Source organism: Vicugna pacos, chromosome 25, assembly GCF_048564905.1.
Source record: "Vicugna pacos chromosome 25, VicPac4, whole genome shotgun sequence".
Lineage (NCBI taxonomy): Eukaryota > Metazoa > Chordata > Mammalia > Artiodactyla > Camelidae > Vicugna > Vicugna pacos.
The window spans coordinates 32,691,366-32,707,999 of NC_133011.1; positions in this window are offsets into that span (position 1 = coordinate 32,691,366).

Consider the following 16,634-nt stretch of genomic DNA (forward strand, 5'->3'; position numbering starts at 1 on the left):
CCATGGTGTTTGGGCCTCAGCAAGGAGGCCTTAAATGGGAGGGGTGGGTCATCTTGGGGGAGAGCAACCACTTCCAAGGCCGCCTCTTCCCTGGGGTGGGGGGTGGGAACCGCTGGGGCTGTGGGCCAGGGCCCCTCCACGTGGCCACCTCGGGACAGCAGATGGCAAGTGTTTCAGCAAAGGAGGTAGAAACTGCATGACCTTCTCCCATGTAGCCTCAGATGTCACACGATGTCACATACAATGTACTCTATTGATTGGAATCCAAAGCCCCTCAGATTTGGACACTGACTCAGTGGAAGGAGTGTCAAAGAATTTGTGACTAGTTTTCAAACCACCACACTACTTTAGGGCCAGTGCATGCATGACGAAGGGCTTCAGATGTTGGGTGAGTCGGCCAGGGTTTGCGCTCCGGGCCAGGTGTTATTCAGCACGCGCTTACTTAGCACGCAGCAGTGGATGCCTCTCTCGAAGATGTCTGGCCGTTTCTAAACCGTCCTGTTTTTGCTAATGCTCTTCCTCCGTCCTTGAACAGCTTTCCTCACCTGGCTCCCCAGACAAACATCTACTCATCTTTCCAGACTCAGCCAAGCATCACCTTCTCCACAAAGTCTTCTCTGACCTCTCCCGCCCCAGTCGGAGGTGCTGCCTTTCTCCTCTGTGGCTGTTTAAGCTGCGCCCTACGCAGGCTGCTAGCGCCCGCGATACAGCAGCTTGTCTGCCCGCCCCGGATAGACTAAAAGTGCCTTCAAAACAGCACATCTGTTCTTTCATCGTGGTATCCCCAGAACCTGCCGTGATATTTTCATTAACTCACAGTACAGCTTGACTAAGCCCCTTCTAGGTTCCTGCATTTGAGTAGGACTGGGGAGAGAGTAGAGTTGTTTGTCAAATCCCCCGCTTCCATGGCGGTAGGTTTTGTGTCTCTGCACAGGGACACCCAACTCAAGAGTACGTCTGTCAGCCTCCCTGCTAAGTCTGTGTTCCTGTGAACCAGTTCCAGCTAATGGGATGTAAATGGAAATGATGTGTTCACTGTCTGGGTCATGATCTTACAGGAAAAGGAGCCTTCCCCTTTCTTTCCCTTTTCTTGATGGTTTGGGTGTAGACGTGGCCGCAGCCACTGGAGCAGCCACTTTGGATCACGAGACGGGAGCTGCCTGTTGAGGGTGGAAGAATGAGTTAGAAGTAGGCTAACTTCCCGTCACTGTCAGGCCCTCACACCATCCCTGAACGGACTCTCCACTTCGACGACGAAGATAAATCAGCTGGGGCCTGCTCAGACCAATGCACTTGGGGGTTGCCTGAGTCTGTCTGCACTGCTGTAACAACATACCGTGGACTGGGTGACTTAGAAGCAACAAACATTTATTTCTCACAGTTCAGGAGACTAGGAAGTTCAAGACAAAGTGCCAGCAGATTTGGTTTCTCGTGAGAGCCTGCTTCCTGGTTCCTAGATGGCCATCATCTTGCTGTGTCATCTCATGGAGGAAGGGGTGGTGGAACTCCCAGGGGGCCCTTTGATAAGGGCACTAATCCCATTCATGAGGGATCCATCCCCATGACCTAAATCACCTTCCAAAGGCCCTGCATCCTGACACCATCCCATTGAGAGTTAGGATTCCAAGATAAGAATTTGGAGGGAACACAAATATCCAATTTCTAGCAGAACTTTTTTTGTCACTGAGACTACCCTGTACCTTGGTCATGGAAACGGTTGAGCTCTTAGCTGATTGAACTTGCTTGACCTAAACTGAGCTTGTGGCTTAACAAACGTACAAATGAGTGAGTGAGTGAATAGTTCCAGGTCTAACCAGTACCAGCTAGAAAAAAAAAAATAGAAGAAAGAATTTAGGAATTTGTCACCGCAGGCAGGTAGCATCACAGGCAATGACACTTAAATTATTTGCAGCCTGTGTTTCAGACACCGGGCTTGAGCACGCGAGCTTCACCACCGCATCTGCCTTCCCCTCTCACACAAAGCCACTGTGACCCTTTAATTCCGCCCCCCCCCACACACGCTGTCCTTATTTGGTTCCCTCCTAGCCTTTCCCAGAGCCACAGCTCTGATTCGGATCCTCATTACCTCTTACCTAAACTGCGGCACTCCGCACTGAGCTGGCCTCTCCATCACCCACCCGTCTTTCCCCAGAGCGGTTGCCATGGCGATCTTCCTGTGGCACAGGGCTCATCAAAACCCTCCAGAGCTCCCCATTGCCTTCAGGTAAAAGGCCAGCCTCCTTAAATTAGCTCCGTGTTTCCCCGCCCCCGGCCCTGCTCCTTCCCCTACCTGCCCCTACCTTGTCTCCCACTCATCTGCCTCACCTACCCCAGTTCGCTATCCCACCGCACCTTTGCTGGGTCCTTTCTTGATACCGTTTCCCAAGCTCATCTCCTTCCCCAGAATGCCTTTTCCATCCAGCCTCACTCCTCTCTCTCCCTGTTCAAATCCTCCCCTTCTTTCAAAGTCCAGCAAATTCTCATCCTTTGTGAATCTTTTTCTATGCTTTAGAGTCAAAAGGATTCTACCACCTCAGTGGACACCCTCCTCCTTCTGAATTCCTAATACAGCATTTACCGCACTTGGATTAGGACTGGATGCAGGGTGGGCAGAGTGGAGAGAGAACACTAGTACTAATATTAACAACAACAACATTAACAGCAATAATAATAATGTCTAACCGTTTGCTGAGGGTTTGCTACTGGCCAAACTTTCTCCCAAGCGTTTTAAGTCCATTAGCACATTCTCAGCCCACAGCAGTCCTGTGGGGTAGGTACCATTTTGGCCACTTTCGAGATGAGGCAGTCATAGGCACAGAGAAGTTAAGTAACCTGCCCAGGGTCACATTGGAATTTTGAAACTTGACCTGCCTGCTTACTAGACACATGAACTTCGGCGAATTCATTTCACCTCTTTGAGCCTGAAGACCCTCGTCTCGCAACTGCTGTGTTGAGACACTTGTATGACATGACGTCTGGGAAGCGCCCAGGCCAGTTCCAGGTATGCAGTAGGTACTCATCTCATGCTCCCCTCTTGCCTGCAGGGTCATCTCTCACAAGTCTTGTATTTTCCCTGTACACGGTAGGCGCCTGCAACATGTGTGTTTATGCTGCGGCTTATGTTTATCTTAGATCTCAAAGTCCTAGTCATACTCTGCCCAAGTACGAGACAGAGGCGCAGCGCGGCGGTCTGCTAGCACGTCCTCCTTCACTGTTGCGCTTGTAACGCCAGCGGCACATTTCAACTTAAAACAGGCCTTCCTGCGCCTCCCTGGGTGCTGGATAAGACCCAGTGCAGCCAACGGTGTGAGGGCAGAAGGGATGGAGGCAAAGTGCCTCTCCCTCCCCTCGCCCCCTCCCTGCTGCTTGGGATGAAGATGCGACAGAGAGTTTTCAGGGACCATGCAGATGGGGCCAGACCCCTAGGGAGGGCTGAGTGTGACAGGGTCAAAGAGGCCCGGCCCCCGGTGGCTTACATGAAGACTGAGACGTGAGGGAAGTGAACCTCTGACTTGCTTAGGCCACTGTATTTGAACCTCTGCTGTCACCACCAAATCTCCGCCCTGACGTAATATCGTGTGAACCCAGGTGAGCACAGCTGCATTGCTCACTGTCTGAGTGACCTCGGGGATGGGCCACAAGCCCCAGGACCGCAACGGCCTCATCAGTGAGACAAGATGATGATGGGAGCCGTGCTACAGGTTGTGGGGTAAACGAGGTTGTGTGTGGCAGCTGCTTGGCACACACTCAACCGACGTTAGTGATCATTGTCACTAGTGATTGTCATTGCAAGTCAGCTAAAATCGCCCCTTCTCGGGTACCTACGCCGACGTCTCGCTGCGGTGCTGCTTCTGCTCCTGAAATAGACGGTACGATGAGCTCATCCTACTGTGTTGATAGAACTGGCTGCACTAGTATGTTTCTCTCTGGTCCCTCCCACTGATGTCGCCTGGCCCTCCCTCCCTTCGCCTCGTGCAGAGCGTGGAATGGCTCATCCCGGTCCCAGCAGGAAAGCGAGAGGAAAGTCACACCAGGGTCACCATAACACTGTTGTGAAACGGCTGCTGGGTCTACAGGTGTAGACGTGGCTCAACAGGGGGTCCAGGGGAGGAAACACATTTTATACTGAGCACCTCCTGTGGCCTGGAACTCTCACAGGCACCACACATCTCCCCTGATCCTCATTCTGCCCTCTGAGGTCGATGCTCTTGATACAATTGCACAGATGTTAACACTAAGGATGAGACAGATGAGACGATTGGTCCAAGGTCACACAGCTGGACAGTGAAGAGCCACGTGGCAAAGGATGCTAAAAGAGTTCTCTAACTTTAATCAGACCAGCTTGCCGTCCAAGGATGAGAGAATACCAGCATGCAACATCGATTTATTTGGGCTTTGGGGTAACTGCCTTCTGAATAATATTTCTGCCCTTTGCCACCGGCTTTTTCTGCCCTCAGTTCCCTGCCACTATGACTCCAAGTTTGTACCTCCTAGGTCATCCAATTGCCCTCCATCTCCAAGTTACATTTTATTCTCAGATTATATTTAGGTTTAAATAAAAGAATGCAAATTTATGGATAGATATTTTCTTTAATAAATAAAAATGGAATGTTGTATGGATTGCACGTCTGTGCTCAGGGTCTCTTAGGGACAGTGCTGGGGGCCTGTGGTTTGCAAATCGTGGTCCTAGGGTCCAGGGGAGGGTCACATGACCACAGCAGGTGAACAAAGGACACCAGGGCTCGGGAAGCTCACACAGGCAGGGCGTGTTCTCCCAGCCCTCACTTCTACACTGTGCGCTCAGTTATAATCTGTTTCATACACTGGGATTTTGCTTAAGATTTTCTCTTGGGAAAAAAAATTCCTCTGCTAGCAAAAGAACAAACAAGAAGGTGCCAAAACCATTACTATATTGGAAAAGTTACTCATAGGGATCGGAGAATCCTTGGATCTAATCCCTGATTCTTTGGTGAGTTCTTCAGCATATTTCCTTTCCTCTCTTTCTTACCTAGCTTCAAACCTCAATATTCCCGTTTGCAAAATGGAAGAAGCGAGTTCATTTTAGAGGATTGTTTGGAAACCTGAGATAGTGGGTAGTTGTTATCATTAGTTCACATTCAAAACTCTGTGAGCACATACCAGAAACTGACACGTTGTAACTGACAATACTTCAACAATAACGGCAACAATGATCTGTGCTCTCACCCTCTCTTCTGGCAGGATGCGCTCTGAAGACAGTAAACCACAGCCACTCAGAGATGACACAGTAAAGCTCCACTGAAGTCACTATTTCTCAGAATACATCCTTAGTAGTAAAGGACTCGTTAATAATGCAGATTTCTGAGCTTGACCCAAAACCACTAAATCAAAACTTCTGGGGACGGGCTGGGACCTCGGCAGTCACATTTTGAATGAACAGCCCAGGTAATTCTTACGCAGGTGGGAACAGAAGAACTGACTTAGGTGCTAAAAACTGATGGTGTCTGTGCAACCCATGAATGGCTCAAATGAAAAGCACTGACACCACCAAGTGTTGGCAAGGAAGCAGAGCAACTGGAATTAACAGACACATCTAGGGGGTGGGGGTGGGGGTGGGGTGTGTACAACGATTTTGGAAGACTGTTTGGGAGTATCTACTAAAGGTAAATGTGCAACTTTTCTGAGAACCAGCAATTCCACTCCTAGGTGTATACTGCAGAGAAGCGATGCATATGTCCACAAAAAAGATATACAAAAAAAACACTTCTGGTAGCTTCATTCACAATCACTTCAAACTTCAAATAACTCAAATACTCATTAACCAATAAATGGATAAGTAAATTGAAGTATGTTCATACTGTCAGGAAACATTTTCTAAAGCTTGGAAAAGAGCCAAAGAGATCCCCGGTGTCCTTCTAGCTCAGTGCTGGGTGTGACCCAGGGGTTTTCCGAGTATGTAGAGAATATGCCTTTCTTTCTATTGACTCGGACTTTACAGCTCTGGACGGAGAGAAGTTAAGTTATAGAAAACAGATGGCAATGCAAATACTTCCTGTTTTAGCCATTAAAATGATTCCTGTTCCCAGCAATGCCAACAGATTCTATCTGGTAGAGAGCATAAACCTGCAGAAGTCAAATTCTCATTGGAATCTGTTGTTAATGTTTTACCAATTCACTCCTTAATTCGTGAGTTGAATAAAATCTTTGATACATGGCAAATTTACATTTGTATAAGTGTCAAGCTTTTAACTTTGGGAAAATTCTCACTTAGATGTAGAGTTGGCTACTATACAGCAATGTAAAAGAACAAACTGCTGACAGACACTAAAGCATAGGTGAATGTCCGCGATCTTTTGTGGATTAAAAGAACCAAATGCAAAAGAGCCCGAACAGCACAATTCCATGGACACAGAGAACATGGATGGGCAAAACTAACGATTGTTTTAGAAGTCAGAACAGCATTCACCTCTGGTGGGCGGGTGTAAGAACTGGAGAGGAATGTGAGGGAGTCTCCGAGGTGATGAAAATGCCCTGGATCTTGACCTTGGCAGTGGTTACACGGGGGTATGCATCTATAAAAATGAAGAGATACTTTAAGGATGTGCTCATTTTCTGTATGAAAGCAATACCTCAATTTTTTTTTAATGCCGAACACTAAGTGGAAATTACGGGATGGTTCTTTATCCTCTCAGCCATGGTGTTGGCCTGAAACACTGCTGTAACTAAACCGCCCCCAGCCCCCCACCCTGGAGCAGCTTCCACTGGGAGGTGAGGGAGACAGAGGCCCCTGTGGCCCGATGGCTTCGTCTCAGGGCGGCCGCTGAGTCGCGTCTCCCTGACCCAAAGCCTCATCTGGAGACGTGGCCAGCAACACACTCTGTCACTCTAACGGCTTCACAGAAACGGCTGACGCAGTAGTAACCCCAGGTCCAGACAGCTGGGAGCAGATAGACTCTACTCATTTTCAATCTCAGCAAAATGTATTTTAAGGAGGCCCTAAAGAGCTTTTCAAGGAAAGTCTGTCAAAAATAATCGCACGCGTCCCTCTCTGAAGTAGCCCCATCAGCAACATCTTTTACACAAAATCAAATCAACACAAGCCTTTTTCGCCGAGAAAGAAAACTTCAACGAAGTCCTAAGAGGCCCTCTCAGGGGCAGGCATCCGTCCTTGGGCCCCCCCTAGGTGGCCCCACGAAGGGGCCGTCCAGCCTTGGTTACTGACAAGGGAGCGCCTGGCTGCTCAGCATTTAGGACTAGAACTTGCCGCTCAGCTTCATTCCAGGTAATCCGTGTGCTCGCCGCCGCAGCCTCTGCCACGTTCTTCTGCTTCTGCTCCTTGGAGCCACAAGGAGCCATCTGTGCTCTTCCCTGTGAGACTCTTTCCAATATTTGACAATAGCCCCTTTTCCCCCTTTGTCTTCTCTTCTCCATTATAAACATAGCATCTCACTTGATAGTAACCACCCGCCTGGATCTGCCAGGGACCGAGGGGACTCCCGGAGGCCGGACTCTCACGTTAAAACCGGGGAAACCAGGCAAACCCGGCGCCTGGGTGGGAACGCCCTCCTCGGTGCTCGCGGGTGGCGCCGAGACATCGATTTTGTTTCCTTTACGAGGCATCTTCTACACGGCAACCATATCAAACTCGGCTGCAGAAATCGCACCTCAGCTGCTGTAAGTAAAAGGGGGAGCTGATGGCTTGATGGAGCTGCAATGCTGGTTCTGGAAAGCGGCACCCGGGGGCTCACACCAAGTTAACCTCGCTGCTCAGCTTCCTGCCTTATTACTGTCGCTCTTAGTGGAGCTCTGGCCAGGCTTTTATTCCCCTGGTGAACCCAGCAGAGACCACTTCTCCCAACCCCTCAACACCCGGAGTCCTGCTGAAACTGGAGGAATGAATCCCATTGGCCTGACTTAGCTCCCACTTCCGTGACCGGGGAAAAGACCATCTTGGCTGGACAAACGACCTCAAGACTCCCTGTGAGCCACGGGATGGGCAGGGGGCAATTGCATCCCTACCCACTTGAGCTGACAGTGAAGGAGAGGTGTTTCCTAAAAGGGAGAGTGACCAGTGACCACTGGTCAGGAGAGGGCATGGCACCTCTGCCCACTGGGCCCCCTCCATTTATGAGAACACTCCAACACGGGCATGGAATTCAAGCCCTTCGTGGCGTGTCCCTGGCCCACCTCTCCAGTCCCATCTCCTCTCCCACACTCCTGCCAAACTCTAGACTTGCTGTCCCCCCAACACAGGATACTATTTCCCCTCTTCTGTCACTGTGCCCACTACCCCTCCAGTTTTCCTGGAGAAAATCTCCATGTTTTCAAAGGTCAGTCACTCCCTTCAAGAGACGTGTGTCCGCCAAATCCCAGGCTCAGCTGACAACGGCCCTCTTTGTACCACCCACCTCCGTAGACATACTTTAACGAGGGCAGCAGTGATACTAATAAACTCATCTCTTACGTATCCGTCTCCCCATCAGACTGTGAGTCTGATACTTAGGGCTGGGGGTACCCTACCTGTGTGTGAGTTCTCCATGTGTTTCCCCCAGCATCCCCTCCTCTCCACTTATTCTTTGTCCTTCTCTACTTTGCTCTGCGCTCTAAGGACTGGGTTAACCTATCTGCCCTTCTCTGACTCTTCTAGGTGGATTCAGCCAATGGGAGACAGCCACTGTCGGAGAATTGCTCCTCCCATTCTCTCCCTGGCTGCCTGTGACCCCAGCAGCGGCTGCATCCCTTTGGGACTAAGTACTTGCTGGGTGGCCCTTCTTCCACACTTCTGGCAACACCGGGGCATCCCCCGGTCTGTGCAGGCCTGGGACTGGGGGCAGGTCCCTCCTGTCACCGCAGTTTGGGTGCTTTAGCATTTCTAGGTGGCATCCCTTACCCTGAGCAGTCCTCTGTGATTGGACCTTTGATTAAATTCTCCTCATAATCCCAGCTGAGCGCCGCCCGTTTCCCGCTGGGACCCTGAGTCTCAGTTTTCTTGGTTCACCTCCGGCTGTTTTTTTTTTTTTTTTGACTTTCCAATTTTAAATTAAATTCTTACTAAGTTGTTCTATAGCATGAAGCAATTATGACACATCCCCTTCTCTTTTATGAGTTCTGTTTCTTACAGGTTGGGATCCTTGTCTGCCTTCTGCATGCTGTGTTCACTTCCTAAGTGTGCTTATGACTTCTGTACCGTGTTTGCTCCGTCAGTGTGCCACTTACATCCACCCGGCCCCCGCACAGGTAGCTCCGTGCATTTGTTCCATTGGCTCCCATCCGAGGGGGCTGGTTTATCGACCCTTTTCTCACTGTATCTGGATCCAGTTAGTTTTCGCTCTAAGGAACAGTGTGAGTAAGGGATGGTGTTTGGTGTTCTCTCCATGTTTCATGTTTTCATGTTTCTAAGGCGGCCAGCATTCCTTGGCCACAAGGCTCCAATCTCTTCCCATCTCTGCCTTCCAACATCATATTATATTACCTTCTTCTCTGAAATCAAACCTCCCTCTGCCTCCTTCTTATAAGGACACTTGTGAAGGGCCCATCCCAATCCTCCAGGGCGATCTCCCTGTATCAAGATGCTTACCTTACTCCCATCCACAAAGCCCCTCTTGCCATAGACGGCAACATCTCCATAGTCCAAGGGTTAAGCCACGAGCATCTCTGGAAACAGTGTTCTGCCTACCACAGCCGCTTCATGGGCTGGTAGGAGACCAAGTCAAATAAAGAAGAGTACAGGGGCCTTCAAGGTTCGTGACGAACGTTTGCCACAGTAGCTTTACATCTTGGGCGCCCCCACCAAGGCCAGGGTCACGCCTCGTTTCACTCCGGTGACACGCTTAGCAGGATGCAATCCAGCATATGTCTCGGGGGGTTGACAAATGAATTAATAGATACATCAAAGCATAAATGAATGAGTAAAAACTGACTGAATAAGTGAACGATGGGGGAAAGACAGGAAGATAAAATGTGTCTTGCCACCAAATTAAGTGTGTCCGATGCCGGTACTGCAAGGAGCCGGTTTCACCTCCTGGAGGCCGCGGGGTCAGCGTGGTCAGCGGGGTCAGCGTGGTCATGCTGTCCTCTAACCTGCTGTCTCACTCACCTGCTCCACAGCCCCCAGGCGAGGTTAGATCGTCTTCCGTTACATTATGAGCAAGCGAATGGACGCCCATCACCCAAGGCCACCATGGGAGTGTATCACAGACCTGGGACTCAAAGCCAGTTCTTAGTCCCAGAATCCAGGAGGCCTGCCACGCAGACAGGAAGGCGGGGAGCTCTGGGGAGGGGGAGGCGCTCCTGCCCTCTGAGCTCCGGCTCTGCGTGGTCACCGCGGTCGGTGTTTCCCATTCGTGGTCTTAGCTTTGCAACTGGCCTGGTCTGAACGAAAAATACTGCAAACCATGTCAGTAAACAAAGAATGCTGAAGCCATCAAGTCAACAGCGGCTGCCACCTCCCTCCCCCTCAGTGAAGACAGGCCTGCAGCCCAGCCTCTCAGCCACTCACAGTGGTGCCCTCTGAGGGGACTCAGAATAAGAAGGGACAGGGTACTGGCCCTAGATAGCTAGGTGCTTGTCAAAGGAATGAATTCAACGAGCCCAAATGTTTGCTCCCTCCCATACATAGAAAAGCGCAAAATTCTTAAAATTGAGATGCCTGGTTTTCTTTAGATAACGAGTAACCTTTTATTGTTCCGACTACCTGGTCTTTGTTGTAAAGCTCCTGTATATCCTGGCTCCTCCCCTCCCTCTTCGGAGCAGTCCCTCAGAGCCATCTGAGAGGCTGCCATCCGGGCTCCAGTCCTCCCGCCAAATAAAACACAATTCTCAACTTTAAGGCTGTGCATTTATTTTAGCCGACACCTGGTAAAGCAGTGTTATTGGCCCCACTTTGGGGGCAGGAAACTGGAGCCCAGAGATATGAGATATGCTGCTCAAAATCGAGCAGATGGTCAAGAGCAGAGCCGGATTTGAGCCCAAGCTGGTTCCAAAGTTATGTTCTTGGGCATTAAGGGGGGAATGGTGGGTGTGGGTTAAGAATGAGGCCTCTGTCCCTGAGGAAGGAGAGGCGATCTCTCTAGCGGCAGAGTTACCTTTCTCTCAGGAGATCTGGGAAGAGTTGATTGCATCAGACCCAAACCTGACTCCCTAGAGGATACAACAGGACCCTTTACTCCAGGGGCAACCCTGGGGCCAGATGGGCTGCTCTGGCCCCAAACCCCAGGGCCTGGAAGGGGCTGAACACCTCGCCTGAGGTATACACTGGGTCAGAGGGGTTGCATTCTCCCTGCGCTGAGGCTTGTTCTGCATTTGAGAACAAGGTTCCTATTCCAGGAGGATTTGAAGAGGTGACTCAGCAGGAAACGGCTGGGGAAGGCAAACTGGGGTAATGAGGGGGCAGCAAGTCAGCCCTGCCCCCAAGTCTCCTCCTCTGGACTCCAGCACCCTGGACTTCACCCACCCACCAGTCTCAGAGCTATTTCAGCTCTGACGGTCGGGGACTGCCCGCGTCCTGCCATGGCAAATGCGTCCGTGTAAAGGCAAATGTTTGTGTGCCCTTCTAAGAGCGCTCGGTTACTCGTCCATAGCGATGGGGACCCTGTGAAGCTCATGGATCTGGGGAGAGCTCCCCTCTGGCTGATGTAACAGGGTCTCAACTTTGAGCACCTCTTAGATTTTGCAGAAATCATCATCTGATGATTTCAGAGACAAAATCCCCTTGCAGACTGGTTCCGATTGGCTAGCGGTGAATTTTTAAAGAAACCCCATGGCTTTGGATGAGGCATGCCCTCCCTGCCCTGTCACACACCCACTCCCTCCTTTGTCTCCGCCCTGGACCGCATTAGAGTTTGTGCTTACAAATTAGACACCAGATTTGCATTCCAGACATCCGGTCCAAGCCTCTGTTTCCTCCCATCCCTCCCTGCCCCAGGCAGGCCCAGGGGCGAGCAGTCCTGCATGAGCTGCCCTCTCACTGAAGCTGGAGCAAAACAAATCTCGTTCCTCCCCTGCCCTGCGGGGCTCTGCTCTGTAGTCAGCCCCCCAGGACCTGCAGGCCGGCGCCTGCGGGATTGTCTCCCATGCATTATTCACAGCAGTGCTTCCCTTTCTATTTTTAATGTTCAGCGTGGAGAGCGGTTCCCTCCGGCAGCTATTTTTAGCAACACTGCTGCCAGCTGACGCCAGAGACAAAGGCACCGAGGCACCTTGAGAATGACAAATGGCGATTCCGACGATGAGAATAGAAGGGCTATTTTTCTTCCTGGAAAGAAAGGGTAGAAAACGTCTGCAGTGGCAAAGTTGCTGGGGCTTGAGATGAATTTATAATTTGGGGCACATAGACGGCCATGCACATAAAGGATTTCCTGTCTCTCTCTCTCTCTTTCTCTTCCTTTGCCTCAGACCAAATACAGTTTCCTTTGTGAAGCTTCCCTGAAGCTCCCCTCTGCTCCCCTCTATCTAGATATAACACCTCCATTGTTGCAGTAATAATGCATTCTCCATATAGTGGTATAAATGTCTGCTTCCCTCCAGGCTGTGAGCATCTTGAGGGCAGGAACTTAGTGGATTTTAAAATTATTATTATTATCATCATCATCATCATCATCATCAGAGGCACTGGGGATTGAGCCCAGGACCTCATGTACGTAAGCACGTGCTCTACCACTGAGCTATCCCCACCCCTCCAGGACTTAGTGTTTGATCTCCATTTTTCCTTTTTTGTCTAGTACTAAGAAAGAAGATCCTGCCACACAAGCTATTTAAATCAGCCACAAAGCAGGGCTTTCAGAGATCAAGTGTTGTCCAATTCCGCAGCTCTTGCTGGATGGGCTGGAGTCTCTCCCAAAAGATGGGCTTGAATCCTCACCGTTGTGGGACTTGGGTGAGAGCCTATGTTTGGCTTCTTGCTTAGCGGATCAAATGACATCTAGAGAAAGAAGAGAAAGCCTCGGGAAGCAAATTGTTAAATCATACATTTAAGGGAGAAACACATGCATCTGAGGGAGGTAGAAGGATCTTTGGGTTGAGTCAGGGGAACTGTGTCCTGGCTCAGTTCTTCTACATCAAAGCTTTTGTCTTGGCCTCAATTCACCATGGGATGTTTTAACTGAGTTAAACTGGGTGAGGCGTGGGGCAGTCAGATGGAGATCAAGAGAGGGAGAGACCAGAAGGGGTTGTACAGATGTGTTAGACCCACAGCTCCCCGGGGAGAACACGGCACACCAGCTACACAGGGTCACTCAGGGGACTCCCTGGGGTCAGTGAGCAAGAGCCTCGATGGTGGTTCCCTGGGGAAGGAACAGGTGAGGCAGGAGACACAGGCTCAGGATTGGCTCATTTGAATAATTTCAGTGGGCTCTTCAGCATCGGGGCTATCCCCGGTTGTCTGGACCCGACCTGGGGGCGATTAGGGTGGGTGTCGTGATGGAGAATGTGAGATGCCTGTAAGGAAGGTGACTGGGGTGCCGACTTAATCCATCACTCAGGACAGGGAACTAACCAGCCTCTAGCCAAGGCCTCAAAACGCAGCCCAGACAGCGTTTACAGGACAATACGACACGAGCCTCGAGCAAACACCCCTCCTTTCTGGGACTGAGTTTCCTCAGTTTCACATGGAGGATCAACTAAAAGACCTCTACCTTCTCTTTGATGCCGAAGTTACTCACTCTGATGAAAGCTCTTTCTGAGATTATTTGCAACATCTCCAAGAAATCCGGTGCTGGCCAGCTCAAACATGCTGGAAAGCTAATCTGACGTTAACAATGATTGTCCAAATATTGCCAGCATTGTCTAGAATGCAAAATGCACAATGGAATAAATAATAAATGTAGATTTAATTTTTCATACAGTATTTGAAGCCCTGGCAGACCAACCATCCACCTCAGCGATGTTCCCAAATAAAGTACAGATTGCAGTTTCTAAAGCTGTGCCTTGATTTGCCCGCACCGTCTAACCTTCTCTCCAAGGGATGTGCTCTCCCCTCTGCAACGCGCTGTAATCTTCCCGATAATGAATGTTACTGTCTGTCCATTCATTCATTCAATCAATCATTCAGCCATTCAGCAGACGTGTATTGGCTTAAAATTTCTATTTCCCAGGCACTTTTCAACCTCCTAGGATGCAAAAATAAATAGGGCACTGCCCACCCCCTCAAAGATTTCCACATCTAGGTCAGGGAGCTACTGGTTTCAACAAACATGTAAGAGAAAGGGAGCGAGAAAGAGTGGAACTCAAAAAAATTGTCACGATTGCCGATTTTTCCTAAAAGGACAACCACACAAATTGCCTCGTGTGTATAGAAAGCGGGAAAAGTGTCTTGACCTTCTATTCAAAAGCTTATGAAAGAAGCGATGTGTGGCTTCTTCCTGGGCCGCCTCCTTCTCTGCCGCATCTCTTTACAAAACCCCACAGGCTCATTCTGTTTCAGCGTGACTTCCCTGAGGGTGGTCTATCTCCTGAAATGCCCCCACACTTCCTCCAGCCACCCAATCCTTCACCGACCCTGTATTTCTTTAGCAAATCATTTTGGGTCAAAAAGAACTTAATTGAATTAAAATTTCAGACTTGAATCATCACCCTAGCCTTTATAACCCTAGTATTTTTCTTCCCCAAAGGCTCTTTTTGTATTTTTTTTAAATGACAAAGAGTCTACATACTCCAGCACGTGCCCAGAAGCTCTCCAGTGGGTGGGTGGGTAAGCCAGCCACATTTCTTAGCCTTGTGTCATGTATGGAGCACTATGCTGGGCAACTCACAAGAGCCATCTTGTGGATCCTCAGGGCGCCCCTATAAGGTAGGCCCCAGCATTTTAGAGCTGTGGGAATCGGGAGTCTGAGAAGTGAAAAGGCAACAGGAAAAATTTATGTGCTGGACATAAACAACCAATGAAAATAATGATAAGTTTAAAGAGAACATCAGATCAACCAGGAGGAAGATACTTCGGGTTAATGGGCGGAGCAGAGGGCATCAGAAATCACTGGGAAGGCACCCTAACTTTGTGGATTTGGAGTTTTGCTTCGTTGATGCCTGATTTTTACTCTCTTGTGCGGCTGCTTCTGGGTGTTTCCAGTCCCCCTGGATTTTCATGTTTGCTGCTGTAACAGTTCCGTAGCCCAGATGCATATACTTAGCACCTGAGCTTCACACACTGCCGTGCCGTGCCTGGAGCTTCCCTTCTCTGTGTCCGTGACAAGGAATTCCACCTGGATGTCCCACAACCATGACATGCTTGCACTCAGACTCACCAGCCTCCCTGTCTCCTGATCCTTGCCTCCCAAACTCACTGTTTACCCAATCTCTCAATCCGTGGATGTGGAACCATCCTTGGATCCGACCTGCCCTCCTCCCTTCTGCCTCCATCTTCAGTCCTCCAACTGTGTGGATTCTATAATATGTTCCTTTCTGTGCCCACTGCTCCCCTCCATCCCTCCAGCCCTAAGCTTGCTCTGGTCCACAGAGCTAGGACCTCAACAGCAGTCTTCACATCCAGGGAGAGGCTATTTAAAGACCAATCCTTTTGTTTCGGTAAATGCGTTTTCCACCTACAAAATTGACTTAGATTGGTTCCCTGAGAAGCAGACACTGACTCAAGGATTCACGTGCAGATGACTTTTAAGGATGTGCTCCCAGAAGAGCCTGGTATGGGAACCAGGGGAACAGAACAGGAAGGGGAAAGAAGCCAGGCAGGGGTGCGATTTCAGGCCAAGTCTCCAGCCTGATTCTGCACGAAACCCCAGAGTATGAGGCGGATGCCTCAGAGAGGTTGTCGTAATTCAAATACAGGAGCTGGGATTGAACTAGCACAACATTGTGAATCAACTATACCTCAACTTAAAAAACAGAGGAGCCGGGCTTTGATACTCTGCATCAGTCAGCTCTGGGCGCAGCACCGCCCTAAGGAGACAGAACTGCCGGGTATTTCCCGCTCTGTGCACCTGCAGGCACAGGGGCCCCAGTAGCCGGAGGGCAAAGAGCTGCAGGTGCAGGTCGGCGGAAGCAGAAGCAGAGTGCAGGCAGAAACCAGAGAGGGGCTCGTAGAGGCAGGGCGGGGCGTCCCAGGGTGTCTGATGGAGCACCAAAAAGTCCACTACAGAAATTTTCCAATTTTAAAAAAGAGAGAGAACTAACATTTCTTTTTAGTACTTCCCAGATTCACAACCGCTCCCCAGGTGAGCACCGTTTTCCTTACATTATTGTAACAAGACGAAAAAAGCATTATCGGAACTAGTGGCTCCCGAATTTCTCAAATGGAATGAACGTCCCTTAAGAAGGTAAGATAGTAAGGGCTTGGGTGTCTGAAGAACAAAGAGAGGCATCTAAGTTGCCCTGCGTAGAAAACGAGCCAGATAGGTTTACTTATTCAAGAGATGGAGCAGAGAAACAAGGCAGGGGTGGCAGGGAAACCTGGAAAATGGGGAGAGACTGGGGCAGACGTGGGGTGGTGCTGGCGATGGGTAGCTCTCAGCGATGGGATGAACGAAGACTTGAGGAAGTAAATAATCAGCCCTGCTGTCAGAGAACGAGGGACCGAGCAGACAAGGGGCATGCAGTGCTCGCAGCGTGTAACCCCCTTCCAGGGACACTTCCTCTCCCCCAGGAACTCCCCGGAGCTTCGTGTGGGCGGGGTCTACAGGGGGCTGAGCTTCCACCAGGGCAAGCACAGC